The sequence below is a fragment of the Rhineura floridana genome, chromosome 3 (assembly GCF_030035675.1).
Source record: "Rhineura floridana isolate rRhiFlo1 chromosome 3, rRhiFlo1.hap2, whole genome shotgun sequence".
NCBI lineage: Eukaryota > Metazoa > Chordata > Lepidosauria > Squamata > Rhineuridae > Rhineura > Rhineura floridana.
The window spans coordinates 169,488,814-169,504,671 of record NC_084482.1 but is presented as its reverse complement, the minus strand read 5'-3'; the positions used below and the strand labels follow the sequence as shown (position 1 = coordinate 169,504,671).

The window sequence follows — 15,858 nt, the reverse complement described above, 5'->3', positions numbered from 1 at the left end:
AATTGTGGTACCCTAATCAGATTTTTTTTTAAAAAAAATAGATGTTAAATATGCATATAAACCATTTTGCTTTTTCTTTGCCAGTATAGAGTGACCAGAACTTTTTGACACTAATAATCTGTTTGCCTAGAGTTGACGTTTCAGCTTGCAGCAGAAATATTCATATCATAATGAGGATATGGTTGGAAAGCTTCCAACATGATTGCAACATTTTAATTCACGATCTGGATGGATATTTATTTATTTATTATATATCACTACAATTTACACCTCACACCTTCCATGCCAAGTCAGCATTCCCCAGGCAAAAAGCTTGCAGAAAAAAAGTGCAGTGGGTTGCATATAGATTTGCCCCTTTGGAAAAGGAACAGCTCCTTCCATTCGCTAAGAGGACCCAGATCCAGTGGAGGGTCCAAATGGCAATTTGTGCCTATTCCCCCTTTGCCTGTAGCTCCCAGCACCATCTCTCATGCTGTTGTAGCAGATCCCTTGCATTCTCTGGGGCAGCTTTTCAAGAAGCACAGGGATCTGCAGGGGGAAGCAGGAATCAGTAAAAAGAAAAAAGCTGTTTCATCCTTATCCTCTTGTATGAGCAGAATACCTCCTGAGTACAAGTTGGGACCAACACAATATTTTAAAACAATAGCAATAATAAAAGTGCTAATATCGGCAAGGGGGGGACTCTATCAAGCCCCCGTCCTTTGAGGATTCTAACTTCCATCGAGTCAGCTTTTGAGGGAAGAACTGTGTGCCAGGGGCTGCCCTGTCCTCCTGGCCTAGATGCCTGCTCTGCTCCTGGATCTGATTTGAGAGGAGGAGTGCGTCTGGGGAAAGGGAATGCTCTTTATCAAGGGCAAGATAGTCAAAAGCACCACTGATATCAGTGAGGAGCTGCTGCTCTTCTAGACAGCCAGAATCTGCATAGGCAGAACAAGGTAGCTGCGTTATAAGAACTGTAAATTAAAAGTACTTGTATTTGACTTTATTTTATTTTTTTATGATTAAATTTATATCCCGCCCTTCCTCCCAAGGGGAATCCAGGGCCGCCTTGTTTTCCTCTCCTTTCCTATCCCTTTCCCTTGCATGTTATGTCTCTTTTAGATTGTGAGCCTGAGGCCAGGGACCATCTTAGGACTGATTTTTGTAAGCTACTCTTAAGAGCGTAAATGGCAAGGACTAAATAGAAAAATAAAAAATAAAAGGACAGCAGATCAGGACAACAAACAAACCAACCTTTCGGTAACAATAGAAAATTGTTATGTGCCTTCAAGTCAATTTCGACATGAGGACCCTATGAATCAGCAGCCTCGAATAGCATCTGTCATGAACCACCGTGTTCAGATCTTGTAAGTTCAGGTCTGTGGCTTCCTTTATGGAATCAATCCATCTTTTGTTTGGTCTTCCTCTTTTTCTACTTCCTTCTGTTTTTCCCAGCATTATTGTCTTTTCTAGTGACTCATGTCTTCTCATTATGTGTCCAAAGTATGATAACCTCAGTTTCATCATTTTAGCTTCTAGTGATAGTTCTGCTTTAATTTGTCCTAACACCCAAATATTTGTCTTTTTTGCAGTCCATGGTATCCTCAAAGCTCTCCTCCAACACCACATTTCAGTTGAGTTGCTTTTTCTCTTATCTGCTTTTTTCACTGTCCAACTTTCACATCCATACATAGAGATTGGGAATACCATGATCTGAATTATCATGACTTTAGTGTTCAGTGATGCATCTTCTCACTTAAGGACCTTTTCTAGTTCTCTCATAGCTGCCCTCCCCAGTCCTAGCCTTCTTCTGATTTCTTGACTGTTCTCTCCATTTTGGTTAATGACCGTGCCAAGGTATTGATAATCCTTCCAAGTTCAATATCCTCATTGTCAACTTTAAAGTTACATAAATCTTCTATTGTCATTACTTCAGTCTTCTTGATGTTCAGCTGTAGTCCTGCTTTTGTGCTTTCCTCTAACTTTCATCTGCATTCGTTTCAAATCATTACTGGTTTCTGCTAAGAGTATGGTATCGTCTGCATATCTTAAATTATTGATATTTCTCCCTCCAATGTTCACACCTCCTTCATATTGGTCCAATCCTGCTTTCCGTATGATATGTTCTGTGTATAGATTAAACCGATAGGGTGATAAAATACACCGCTGTCTCACCCCCTTTCCAATGGGGAACCAATTGTTTTCCCCATAATAGAAAGTTACAGCAGCTCAAAAGAGTTTAACAGGATTTAAAAACCTGGGAAAATAGAAACACATTTGCCTAGTGCTGGGATTCACATTGCAGGGGTGGTGGTGGGATTTGCCCACGTGGGTATATGGTTCAGCACTTTGGTAGATCCGAGGGTCAGGGAGGTGGGGTGGCTGTGGCCTATAGGAGTTCTCTCTCGCCCATCAGGCACCCTGTCCAGGTGACGACTGGTTTGGAATGCCTCCACCTTGTGCTGGGTCAAGGAGACAGACTGGGAATTTTGTTGGTGTACCGTCCACCCTGCTGCCCAACGGCTTCCCTAACTAAGCTGACAGAGGTAGTCTCAGAGGTATTGTTGAGGTCTCCCAGACTATTGGTACTGGGAGACTTCAACATTCATGCCGAGGCTGCTTTATCTGGGTTCTCAAACAACCCAGCAACATCCACCCAGATTCACCACAGATTCTCCACCCAGATTCAACTGTCATTCTTCCATTTATACTCCCAGCCATTCAAACACTCAGCCAATCATCCAGCATTCTACTGCTCATTTACTTCCCCCTCCTCTTTCATTCCACTTACCATGTATCTTCTATACAAACAGCACTTACCATATATACATTAATACAGGAACATCACAGGCGGCTCAGGACTTCATGGCCTCCATGGCAACCATGGGGCTGTCTCAATTTGTTACTGGCCCAACGCATGTGTCGGGGCATACTCTTGATTTGATCTTTGCCACTGGACATGGAGATGGTGATCTGGAGGTGGGGAGTTTTTTATCGACCCCATTGTCATGGACAGATCACCGCTTGCTGAAGTTTAGGCTTACAGCTACCTTTCCCTCCGCAAGGGTGGAGGACCTATTAAGTTGGTCCGACCTCGGAGACTAATGGATCCTTAGGGTTTCCAAAGGGCTCTGGGGGATTTTCCGGCTGATAAGACAGGCGCTCCTGTCGAAGCCCTGGTCGAACTGTGGAACTCGGAAATGACCCGGGCCGTGGACACGATCGCTCCTGCGTGCCCTATCCCATGCAGAGCTCATGCAGCCCTGTGGTATACCCCGGAGCTGAGAGCGATGAAGCAAGAGAGGAGAAGGCTTGAGTGCAGATGGAGGCGTACTCCTGACGGATGCAATTATGCCTTGGTAAGTGCCTCTACTAAGTTGTATACAGAAGCGGTGAGGGCAGCGAAAAAGCGATACTTCACTGCCACTATTAAAACATCTCTCAACCGTCCAGCGGAGCTCTTTAAAATTGTCCGGGGGCTTTTACACTCTAGTCCTCAGGACATTATAGAACCATCGGAAACCCGCTGTAACGAGTTCGCTGGGCACTTCCAAGATAAAATCTCATGCATCCGCCGGGACTTAGACTCCAGTATTATGGCAGCTGAACCTAATGAGGTATCCGGAGCACGGTCTTGTCCTCATTTATTGGATGAGTTTCAGTTGGTACAGTTCGAGGACGTTGACAAGGTGCTTGGACTGGTGCGTGCAACCACTTCTGTACTGGATCCTTGCCCCTCTTGGCTAGTGAAAGCTGGCAGGGTTGGAATAGCCGGCTGGGCCAGGGAAGTGATAAATGCCTCCTTGAGAGAGGGAGTGGTCCCTAGTCGCTTAAAAGAGTCGGTAGTGAGACCACTCCTGAAGAAACCTTCCCTGGACCCAGATAATTTGAACAACTATAGACCGGTAGCAAATGTCCCATTCCTGGGCAAGGTCTTAGAACGGGTGGTTGCCAGCCAGCTCCAGGTGCTCTTGGATGAAACCGATTATCTAGATCCATTTCAATCCGGTTTTAGGCCCGGTTTTGGCACAGAAACAGCCTTGGTCGCCCTGTATGATGACCTATGTCGGGAGAGGGACAGAGGGAGTGTTACCAAGTACCTGCAGGAACAGAAGAACACCGCTGCCCAGGGAAGGCGAGCCTGCTGCTGCTGCTGCTGCTGCTGGATCACCATCTCCACCATCCTTCCCTGTGGACTTCTGCCTGGCAGACGTACATCTGCAGGACCAGGCCCCAGGTACCCAGCCAGCTGTGACTGATTCCCATCACCTGTCCCTCTCTGGAGGGATACATAAGCCAGCTGGCTGAGGTGGCCTGGGAGACCCAGGGCCTGCAGGAAGAGAAGAACATCGCTGCCCAGGGAAGGCGAGCCTGCTGCTGCTGCTGCTGCTGCTGCTGCTGCTGCTGCTGCTGGATTACCATCTTTAATTTTAATTTTAATTTCATTTTATTTTCATTTCTATTTTTATTTTCATTTTATTTTATTACTTTTATTTTATTTTTATTTACTGTCACCTAGGGAGAAGGCCTGCCTGTCGGCGTATCGGCGGAGGGAGCTATGTGTAGATCGGAGGGGGTTAGTGTGGGGAGGGTGGGGGGCCACAATATTGAAAGGCTAGGCAGCAGATTCTGTAGGGGCATGGGTAGCAGGCCAAGCCGGCATCGGGGAACTAGGGATAGATGCTTAATATCCATCCCTTGTTCCGGGCCTGTTTACCACCAGAAGATACCTGGGGGAAGCAGAACTCCATCCAATCTTCGGTTGCTGCTGTGTAACGCCAGGTCTGTGGTACAGAAAACATCACTCATCCAGGATATGATCCTGGATGAGGACGCAGACCTGGTATGTATTACGGAGACATGGCTGGATGAGGCCTCAGCTCCTATACTTGAGGCCATGTGTCCAGCCGGTTTCCGATATGCACAGCAGCCGCGGATTGGTAGGCGGGGAGGGGGAGTGGCAGTTATCTACCGGGAATCTTTGTGTTTCGCCAGACCCCCTCTCCACGAGACCAAGTTTGTTGATTGCATGTACTGGAGGTTGGGCCCAAAGGGCAGTTTAGGGATTCTGCTTGTGTACCGCCCACCCCACTGCACAGCAGAATCCCTGACTGAGGTGCTTGAGGTGGTCTCAGCTCTGCGGTTGCTCTCCCCCAATCTAGTGGTGATGGGGGATTTCAATGTACATGCCGAGGCTGTCCTCACAGGAGCCCCTCGGGACTTCATGGAAACCATGACTTCCTGGGATCTGCACCTTAGTAATATAGGGCCTACCCATGTAGCCGGTCATGCTCTCGACCTTGTGTTTGTCTCGGGAGGGGAGGACAGTGCTCTGAAAATGGGGGTAAATTCTTCTAACCCCGTGTCATGGTCAGATCACTATCTGGTGAATATAGATTTCTCGATGCCACACTCCCTCCGCAGGGGACAAGGACCTATTAGAATGGTCCGCCCCAGACGCCTGATGGAGCCCAAAGGATTCCTGAATGCGCTGGGGGATATGGAGCTGACTGAAGGTCGCCCGGTCGAATCCCTGGTGATGGAGTGGAATAAGGAGATCGCCAGGGCAGTGGACCGGGTGGCTCCGAAACGTCCTCTCCCCCTGAACAGAACTCAGACAGCACCTTGGTACACACCACGGTTGCGGGGTCTGAGACAGGAGGCGAGGCGACTTGAGCGCCGGTGGCGGAAATCCTGCACTGAAGGCGATCGATCACGGGTTAGAGCAGCAATAGCTGCCTACCAGGTGGCAACAAAGGCAGCAAAGAGAAATTTCTTTGCTGCCTCTATTGCGTCGGCAGAGTGCTGTCCCAGGAGATTGTTCCAAGTGGTCCGAAGCCTGGTCGGTCCAGTTGCTCAGGAACCCATGGAACATTCTAAAATCTCCTGTGATACTTTTGCTAAACACTTTGCCGACAAAATCGAGCGTCTGAAGAGCACGCTTCCGCTCACCGTGGAGACAGGAAGTGGGCCAGAGTCGGCCAGTTGCATTCCGGTCTGTTGGGATTGGTTTCAGCCTCTTCTCTCTGAGGAAGTGGACAAGGTGCTCTGTACTGTGAAGCCAACCACCTGTCTGGTTGATCCTTGCCCTTCATGGCTCATCATGAGCTGTAAAGAGAGACTGGTCGAAGGGATCAAGGCGGTGGTGAATGCATCCTTGCAAGAGGGTGCAATGCCATCAGCCCTCAAGGAAGCGGTAATAAAGCCCATCTTAAAAAAACCGTCCTTGGATCCCCAAGAGTTAAACAACTTTCGCCCAGTCTCTAATTTACCATTCTTGGGCAAGGTGATTGAGACGGTGGTGGCTGCGCAATTACAGACACACTTGGAGGAAACAGATTATTTAGATCCATACCAATCGGGTTTTAGGACTGGTCATGGAACAGAAACAGCCTTGGTCGCTCTGGTAGATGATATGCGGAGGGCATTGGATAGGGGTGAATACACCTTCCTTGTCCTCCTGGACCTCTCAACGGCTTTCGATACCGTTGACCACGGTATCCTCTTAAACCGCCTAGAGGGATTAGGAATAGGAGGCACTGTCTGGTTCCGTTCCTATCTCTCGGATAGGCAGCAACGGGTGGCATTGGGAGATGAGGTTTCAGACCCTTGGCCTCTTCATTGTGGGGTGCCACAGGGTTCTATCCTCTCTCCCATGCTATTCAACATCTATGTGAAACCGCTGGGAGCAATCATCAGGAGTTTTGGGTTGCAGTGCCATCAGTACGCCGATGACACTCAGCTCTATCTCTCCTTTAAGTCCTCACTGGAGTTGGCTGTGAACACCATGTCCAAGTGCCTGAAATCCGTAAGTGGATGGATGGGAGAGAATAGGCTGAAGCTGAACCCCGACAAGACTGAGGTACTACTTGTGGGAGATAAAAGGAAACTAGGAATTACTGACCTGATGCTTGATGGAGTAAGTTTGCCCCTGAAGGACCAGGTCCGCAGTCTTGGGGTCATACTTGACTCCCAGCTGTCCATGGAGGCTCAGATTACAGCAGTGAGCCGGGCAGCCTGGTATCAATTACATCTGATACGGAGATTGCGACCCTACCTTCCTATTCATCTGCTCCCTCAGGTGATACATACCCTGGTCTCCTCTTGCTTAGACTACTGCAATGCGCTCTACGTGGGGTTACCCTTGAAAACAGTCCGGAAATTACAGCTGGTACAGAATGCTGCAGCATGCTTGATTACGCATAGCCGTCGCTGGGATCATATCACCCCAGTGTTATTAGATCTTCACTGGTTACCAGTTGTCTACCGGGCCCAATTCAAGGTGTTGGTGTTGACCTTTAAAACCCTATATGGTTTCGGCCCAGTATATCTGAAGGAACGCCTCCAGAATCACCGATTATGCCGCCTGATGAGATCAGCCTCGCAAGACCTTCTCTCGGTCCCACCGGTGAGAACAGTTTTTATTCTTGTTGTTCGTCGCCTAGAGTGTCCCTAACCCGGACAGATAGGCGGCTGAAAAATAAAATTTATTACTATTTATTATTTATTACTCTGTTGATTCTCCTTGATCTCTCAGCTGCTTTTGATACCATCGACCATGGTATCCTTCTGGGGAGACTCACGGAGTTGGGAGTTGGTGGTACTGCTTGGCAGTGGCTCCGCTCCTACTTGGTGGACCGTCTCCAGAAGGTAGGGCTTGGGGAACATTGTTCGATACCCTGGACTCTCCATTGTGGAGTCCCGCAGGGATCGGTTCTGTCCCCTATGCTTTTTAACATCTACATGAAGCCGCTGGGTGCGGTCATCAGGACCTTTGGAGTGCGTTGTCACCAGTATGCTGATGACACGCAACTCTATTTCTCCTTCTCATCTTCTTCAGGTGAGGCTGTTGATATGCTGAACCGTTGCCTGGCCGCGATAATGGACTGGATGAGAGCTAATAAACTGAGGCTCAATCCTGACAAGACTGAGACGCTGTTGGTGAGTGCCTTCTCTGCCCAGATGGTGGATGTTCAACCTGTTCTAGATGGGGTTACACTCCCCCTGAAGGAACAGGTTCGTAGCTTGGGGGTTCTATTCGATCCATTCCTGTCTCTCGAGGCTCAGGTGGCCTCGGTGGCACGGAATGCATTCTATCACCTTCGGTTGGTAGCCCAGCTATGTCCCTATCTGGAAAGCAACGACCTCGCTTCAGTTGTGCATGCTCTGGTAACCTCTAGATTGGATTACTGCAATGCGTTCTACGTGGGGCTGCTTTTGAAGACAGTTCGGAAACTACAGCTAGTGCAAAATGCAGCAGCTAGACTGTTGACAAGGACCAGGCGGTCCGCACATATAACACCTGTTCTGGCTCATTTGCACTGGCTACCTATTTGTTTCCGCGCTAAATTCAAAGTGCTAGTTTTGACTTATAAAGCCTTACACGGCGCGGGACCACAATACCTAGCGGAATGCCTCTCCCGATATGAACCTACCCGGTCACTACGTTCAACATCAAAGGCCCTCCTCCGAGTTCCGACCCATAGAGAAGCTCGGAGGGTCGTTACAAGATCTAGGGCCTTTTCAGTGGCTGCCCCCGAATTATGGAACAGCCTCCCCGATGAGGTGCGCCTGGCGCCTACACTTCTATCCTTTCAGTGCCAGGTTAAAACCTTTTTATTCTCCCAGGCATTTTAATCTATTATTTTAATCTATTTTTAGCTCTTATTGTATACCAGGTTGTTTAATTGTTTAATATGTATGTTTTTACTGTTTCTTGTGATTCTATTGTATTTTATTCCCTGTTGTGCACCGCCCTGAGAGCCTTTTGGCTGTGGGCGGTATAGAAATCGAATAAAATAAAATAAATAAATAAATTGGGAGGGAAGAAATTGTCTGACCGATTCCTGACTCTGTAATTATTATTTTTGAATCAGATACAATTTGTAGGTGCATTACATACTGCCACCAGGATAGGACTGTGCAACAGAAGCTTAGGGCTTCATCCAACAAAATAATTACCCACCCACCGACCCCAAACACAGCAGGGCTGGCTTACCACATTTTGAAGTAATTGAGATAATACACATTTCCAGCTAAAGAGAAGTGGAGCTTTTCTGTATTGTCAGGGGTCTGTTGACATCAAGTCCAGGAAATGGAGTTTTAGACCCTTCGGAGGCCCACTGTGATTGTTTGCAAGGCACTTTGAGGGTAAAGTTGCTAACCTCCATAGCAATCTTGATGCCCTATCCACATCTACTGTAGTCCCCAATGAGGTGTCCACTGCAATGTCTGCTACAACTTCTTGGGATCGATTTCAGTTGATGCGGCCTGATGACATAGACAATGCAATGATGTGGCCAGCAACGTGTCCTCTTGACCCTTGCCCTTCTTGGCTTGTTAAAACTTGCCAAGGGAATTTGAATGAGTGGATCCAGGGGATGGTCAACAGATCGTTGTGGGTGGGAGTGTTTCCAGCTGCCTTGAAAGAGGCAGTGATCAAACCACTCCTGAAAAAGGCCATGCTGGACCCATTGGTTTGTTACAACTACCGCCTGATTGCAAATACCCCCCTTTTAGGGAAGGTTATTGAGAGGGTTGTGGAGCAGCAATTGCAAGTACTCTTGGATGAAACAGGTTATCTTGACCCATTACAGTCTGGGTTCAGGCCTGGTTATGGGACTGAATCAGCCTTGGTCTCCCTGATGGATGACCTTTATCGGGAGGACAGGGGAAGTACAATCTTGTTATTCTTACTTGACCTCTCAGCCGCTTTCGATACCATTTACCATGGTACCCTTTTGGACTGACTTGGTGAGATGGGTATTGGAGGCACTGTTTTACAGTGTTTCCAATCCTATCTTCAGGGTTGTTTTCAGAGAATAACATGGGGTGATTGTCTTTCAGCCCCCTGGCAGTTGTGCAGTGTCACAGGGTACCATCTTTGTCCCCCATGCTGTTTAACATCTATGTAAAGCCCTTGGGAGCAATCATCAGGAGATTTGGGGCAAGGTGTCAGCAGTACGCTGATGATACCCAGCTCTATGCCTCTGTAACATCTGAATTGGGAGAGACCATGCAAGCCCTGGACCGCTGCCTGGATTCAGTGGTGGGCTGGATGAGGGCCAATAAACTGAGTCTGAATCCTAGCAAGATGGAGGTGCTGTGGGTTGGTGGTTCCCGAGTTCAGATGATTGGTTGGTTGCCTGCTTTGGATAGGGCCGTACTTCCTCTGAAAGAGCGACCCAGGTGACCTCAGTGGCTAGGAGTGCCTTTTACCAGCTTTGGCTGGCAAGACAGCTGCTACCATTTCTGGATCGGGATAGCCTGACCGCTGTTGTCCACGCACTGGTAACCTCCAGGCTGGATTACTGCAATACACTCTATGTGGGACTGCCCTTGAGGTTGGTTCGGAAGCTGCCACTGGTACAAAATGCAGCAGAGAGACTGCTCACTGGGGCAGGGTATCACCATTGTGTCACCCTGCTGTTGAAAGAATTGCACTGGCTACTTATAAGCTACAGGGCTAAATTCAAGGAGCTGGTTTTGTTGTATAAAGTCCTATACAGCTTGGGACCAGGATACCTGAAAGTTTGTCTTACCCTTTATATACCCAGTTGATCACTACACTCTGCAGCTGAGGGCCTCCTGCAGGTACCATCTTATCAGGACGTCCGTTCTGCACAACATAGAAAGTGGACCTTTAGTGTAGTGGCACCTACCCTTTGGAATTCCCTCCCCTTAAATATAAGACAGGCACCATCTCTGTTATCTTTTTGATGCCTACTGAAGACTTTCCTCTTTCAGCAAGCCTTTTGAGTTGAGACCTTATCCCAGTCTGTGCTGGAATTGCTTTTTAATATGTTTTTAAAGCTTTTTAAAAAAATGTTTTTAAAGCTTTTTTTAAAAAAAAGTTTCTAAAGATGTTTTATTATGTTTTTAAGGATTTTGTTTTAATATATTTTAAAGTCTGTTTTTATGATTTTTAGAGTGTTTTTAGTGCTGTTGTTTGCTGCCCTGGGCTCCTGCTGGAAAGAAGGGTGGGATATAAATCTAATAAATAAATAAATAAAATAAAGATGCCCCCTGTCCACGTAAGACCTTTACATCCAGAGACTAAAATTTCTGTTCAGAAAGAATGAATTGATTCATTGCAGATGCCTCCAGCCTTAATGACCTCTCCTTTACATACCTAGAGAGGGTTGTATCTTTACCTCCGGTCAGGAATACTTCATAACAAAGAACTGAAACTTTATTTCCCAAGCTTCACGCCAAATCAAGCTGTCAAACTCTTCTTTGCTGCTCAAGTGGACCATGAGAGATACATGGGGGTGGGGGGAATTGCTGTCAAGATCTTTCTGAAAGTTTCATGAGCAATCTGATAACTGAGCTAATCGAACAGTAGCCATTTTGCCTACTGTAAACAGAGGAAGGAAACTTCTGGGTCAGGGCCTATGTGGCTGTGTGCCTTGTCCATCTAATCTATACTGACATCTCTATACTTACCACTGAACTGCATATGATATGTTCTGCTTGCTTGGTTCAGACCAAAGGTTTTCCACACATCCCATCTCTACCAGCAGCTAATGCTGCCTTTTGTTCAACTTTTCAGGTTGTACTCTGGCTGATGCTTAGAGAGGGAATAAAGTAGAGGTCACAGCTTTCCATCAACTGCTGGACTTGTTCTTGCTAGTCTCCTCAAAAGCATCTGGGAGCAATGCTATGTGATGTTGTAGTTTTGCTCTGACAGGGCTTCTGGGCAATAGTGCAGCAGCAAATTCAGAAGTGATCTGAATCCTGATAGTCACACCACACTCCGTCACAGCCACTCCCCCTTTTCCAGTTTCCCTCATCTTGCTTTCCCTGTCATCTTGCAATTCCACACTCTAGTACCACAGACATCATTAGGAGCATGATAGGGGAAGCTGTGTGTTTGCTACTGAGAGAAGTCTTCTCAGTGGATGACTCGTCTTCATTCACTCTGATTGGCTCCAGTCAGCCCGAAAGGACAAAGGCTCAGTGGCTAACACATTCCATTTTCATGCTGATTGTCTCATATGTAGGGACCTGACTGGAACCCTGCTCCCAAAAAAGTAACGGGTCTATGACCCCCACGACCCTGGACAACAACGTCCCTGATTCTGGGGTAAAAGAGGGTGAAGCTGGCAGGGGTAGATGGAAGAGCTCCTGTTGATAATAATTCCCTTTGAAGTTTTTCAAGTTATCAGTAGGAAACTGCAAAATAAGGTGTGTGTGTGGGTGGGGGGGTCTTTTTAATTGATTCTGTTTTACTCTGAAGTGTTCAGGGACCTCTACTATTTTGTTCCTGTGCTCATTTTAAGAGGATTTGCATCCTGTCACAATGCATATGTAGGTACCCATGCTAAACACCTCCAAGGGAGAGATAACTGTTTTTTTCTGCCATGGAGGGGGAGAGGCACATGTGGGATTTTCTGTGTCAGGTGCCAAAATATCCTGATTGGCTGTGAGTACAATGTACCTTAACTTGCTGGTGGTGTTGGGTGCTATTTGCTGCTCTGCCTCAGGCAGCAAAATGTCTTTGGCCAAAGAATCACAGGAACTATAGTTTGCTAAGGGTACAGAGAGTTGTTATGAGACCCCTATTCCCCTCACAAAGCTACAATTCCCAGAATTCCCTCGGAAGAGGGATTGATTGTTAAACCACTCTGGAAAGTGTAGCTCTGTGAGGGGAATAAGTGCAGATGGGCCCTATGTGTGACAGCAGGATAGTCAAAGGGGACATGAGGAAGCTCTAAGGTCAGGGTGGCATGAAACAAGAAGCCAAGGGAGTGAGAAGGATTATCTTTGAGACCTGAGAGATGAAGCATGAGAAAGAATGCAAGATGTATGGGTTTTACTGGCCTGGGACCTGTGTTTAAGCGATAAACTGGCTTTGTTATAGAAGGTCAGAATTACATAGCTGAAAGAATCTTAAAGAACCCCTAGTTCATAGCCATGCAATAGCAACATTGCTTAGATTGCTCAGATTTAATCCAAATCATACATGACTCCAGAAAAGTTGTCAGAAATGTATAGTAATGTTTCTAATGTTTGTTGGAAATGTAAACAACAAGAAGGATCATTTTATCATATGTGGTGGCTGTGTAAAAAGGCAAAATCATTTTGGGCACAGATAGGTAGGAAGATGCAAAAAATTCTAAAGATAAATATTCAGTCAAAACCAGAATTTTTTTTATTGGGTTTTATGGATAAACAAATAGAAAAGAAATATGGAAGAATAATATTATATATGATTACGGCAGCAAGATTATTATATGCACAAAAGTGGAAAATGGAATCAACACCAACAACGGAAGAATGGCTATTGAAATTAATGGACTTAGTAGAAATGGATAAATTGACATGTCTACTTAGAGAAAAATCGACAGATACATTTCTTAAGGAATGGAAGCCTCTCTTAGACTTTTTGTTGAAAGATCAAAATAAAATGATGATATTGGGATTTGACGATTAACTAAGACAGCCTATGGAGAAAAGTGATCCTGTATGTATACATTAAGGGACAGGTTTGATATATATTATATACTTATAGCTGATCTGCGACAAATCGGAAGTCAACTATTTTATTTTTATTTTTTTTATTTTGTTGTATTGTTATGTTTTTTGACTTTGTTTTGTTTGCCTTTTGAAAAATTTGAATAAAAATTATTAAAAAAAAAAGATTTAATCCAAATCATATTGTTCAATCAACGGTTTCACTGTTCACATTGGTTTAAATACTTCAGGGCTAGATTGGTCCATTCTAGTTATATATTTGCGACCATTTTTAGATTGCATGACACTTAATCACTGTGATGTCTCTTTCATTCACTAAAAGAGTGGCGTTAATAACCTAAATATGTGTGTCTGAAACCAATCTATTATGCAAATGTGTGCATACCCCACTGTAAAATAATCTATTTCACAGCAGAAGGGGCATGCATACCCTTTAAAGCAAAATTTAAAGCAAAAAGCTCTTCAGTTTGCATATTGGTTATGTGCATATTGTCCACCAACTGTTAGCAAAGTACTAACTGTTAAATGGATTTATGGATTACTATGCTAGTAAAATTGAACGGAGGTATGCGCTCTACGCTAGAGGGATTCTAAATTCAAAATAATTTCAGCCAATATAAGCAGATACTTACTTCACAAAATCCTCACCTGAGGTGAGTCCAAGCAGCCCTGCTGTCAATTGAGTGTACTGACTTTAATTGACTGTCAGAATGTATTGACCCAAGGGGTAAATATTGACAGAGGCAACTCCTGACAGTTCCTGGTTTCTGCAAAGGTGTGATAAATCTTGATGTTCACTGCACTGTATTATCCATGTGTAGAGGAATTTATTTTTGGTGCTCCATATAATATGCACAGAATTCAGTAAAGCCAGGAAGAAATAGTTTAGTCTGAGATGGGCTTAAGAGTACATGGATAGCTGGGTGAAGGAATAAATGATAAGCTAGCTAGTATTCTTTTTTGTTTATTAATATAGCACTGTTAATATACAAATAAAGTATAGTTAGGTTTTTAATTTTATTGGGACTACTACCCTGGGAAGGAGAAAGAAATACTAATCAATGGAAAACTAGTGATAAAGCAGCAGCCGATAGGGGAAAGGAATGGTAGTTCAGAGGACTGAAAAAAGGTTTCTGCTTACTCAGTTAGGTTATGAACATTGGGTGTAATCAAGCAGCTTCCTGTCAGACCATTGCTCCACTTTATTTATTATTAGGTAGATCCTGGTAATTGGCTAGGCTTGTGTTCTTCATCCTTGAGTCTCCAGATGTTGATAGACTACAACTCCCATCATCCCTGACCATTGACCATGCTATCCAGGGATGATGGAGTTGTAGTCCAACAACATCTGGGAACCCAAAGCTGAAGAACAGTGGGCTAGGCTAAGAGGCAGTGACTGACCCAAGTCCACCCAGTGAACTTCATGGCCAAGTGAACCCTGATCTCCCCAGTCCTAGTCCAATACCATACTGACTGGACATTGACTGGCAGCACTCTTCCAGGATTACACTCAGGAGTGCTTCCTATCTCTACCTGGAGATGGGAATCTGGGACGTTTTGCATGCAAATCCTGCCTCTCCCCAGTCCCAATTAGTAATTTCAACTTGAAAATCAAAATGGAATAATGTTTGACACAACCCTAATTATAGCAGATGATTGTGAGAACTCTGTTCATGTGCCAGGATGTAATAGCTACATGGCAGGAATTGGTCTGACAAATTTGGCTTGGTCTTTTGGCAGTGGTAGATTTGTGTGGCATAGAAGAGCCGTGCCTTCCTGCTATTCAAAGCACAATAACCCTCTTCTGCACTGGAATTGCAAAACCCTCCAGAATTACTGTTGCTTAAGCGCTATTGAAGTCAATGAGTCCTGAGCACGTGCTCTGGATGGCAGGATAGCAAGCTGATTTTCTTTCATTGTACAAGTGCTGCTAGGATTGCTGATGTGCATAGTACCGCAAAGCACAGGCTAAGATAATAGAGCGAATAAAGCCATATGTTGCAACTTTTCCTGCTTATCCCAATACCTTTAATGCTAAGGTTCCTTTTGTTTTTAAAAGCTTCCTTTGTCAGAAGTAAGTGAAAGATTAAAAGTATGTTTGTTAGCAGCAGCAGCAGCAGCATTACAAGTTACTGTACTATAAATTATTTTTGAAGGATGCGTGTCAGAGATTTGGGCTATGCCATCTCTCACATTAATTGCTCTTAAGTCAAATAGATGACTACTATGGTCTGGCACAGTAACATCTGTCCCTGGAGAGACAGATGAAAAGCAGGTGGGTTCTGAATAGAATTTTAGCTAGGAATGCCTAATCTAACAAGAACCTTCAGCAAGTGGCATACTCTGTTGGCACCCTGAGCCTTGTGCTTTTCGTATCTGATTTCAATTAGGAATGTCTAGAAA

At 45.3% G+C, this 15,858-nt stretch overlaps 1 protein-coding gene across 16 annotated transcripts in view; it reads left to right on the top strand.

The window, feature by feature from the left end:
• CHL1 (cell adhesion molecule L1 like) overlaps nt 1-15,858 on the top strand; it is a 365,024-nt gene that overhangs the window by 88,895 nt on the left and 260,271 nt on the right. The window contains exon 1 of one of the 16 annotated variants that reach the window (XM_061618581.1): nt 7,826-7,920. The exons of the other annotated variants lie outside the window; for them this stretch is intronic. The gene's annotated coding sequence lies outside the window, so the exon portion shown is untranslated. Of the gene's footprint in view, nt 1-7,825; nt 7,921-15,858 lie in introns of those variants that run through there. 16 annotated transcript variants of the gene reach the window in all.